Source organism: Galeopterus variegatus, unplaced genomic scaffold (assembly GCF_000696425.1).
Source record: "Galeopterus variegatus unplaced genomic scaffold, G_variegatus-3.0.2 Scaffold2284, whole genome shotgun sequence".
Lineage (NCBI taxonomy): Eukaryota > Metazoa > Chordata > Mammalia > Dermoptera > Cynocephalidae > Galeopterus > Galeopterus variegatus.
In genome coordinates, this window is record NW_007728395.1 from 279,759 (window position 1) to 280,639 (window position 881).

Here is an 881-nt window from a genome sequence, read left to right on the forward strand (position 1 = left end):
GGTGCTGAGGGGAGGGGGGATGGGGAGTGACTGCTAAAGGGTAGGGGATTTGCTCTTAGGGCGACAAAAGTGCTCTGGAACTAGACAGCGGTGATGGGTGAACAACGCTGTGAAACAACTAAGTGTCACTAATGGTAAATTTTACATTATGTGTATTTTACCACAATAGAAAAGTTAAAGCAAAAAAGTCAGCAAAATGATGAAGTCACCCCAAAACAACCATAATTTCGCAGCCATTCATGGATAAAAGTGCCAGTGTGGAAGGCTTGGGATTCAGGAGGGAGTCTGTGAAACGCCTGTGGGGCCCATGACTGAGCAGCGTTGTTCTGAGAGGCCAGGCCAGCACCTGGTGGCAGACCCACCAGTCCTGGTCCCAGCTCCAGATCCAGAAGTGGCACCAGTCCCCTAAGGGCTTGGCTGCAACCTTGTTTGGTCTTGATCTTGCTACCAAACTCATTGCCAAGGGGTCCAGGAGGAGTGACCCATCCCTGTGCCTCACAGGCTGGCCCACCAACATAGGTCCCAGCACTGCACCTTTAAATTACTCTGTAACTTGGTTCCAGCCCTCCTCAGTGGTGACCTCAAATTAATCCTGCTCACACACAGATGCAGAAAGAGACTTGCCCATCTGTGCCACTGCTTCCATCCACAGCAGATGTTGAAGGGGCCCTGTCCTGTTCTGGCCACCTATGGCTGCAGTCTGGGAGCAATCCTGACATCACAGAAAACTGCCGGGCACATGCCTCTGTGTGTACCAGGACAAGCTTGCTGACCTCAGTCCCACAGCAGATCCTGAATGGGCCCTGAAGCTCAGCTCCAGCCCTCTCTGCTGTGTCCCAGGAGCAATCCTGCCCACATGGAAAACAGCTGAAAGTCTTACC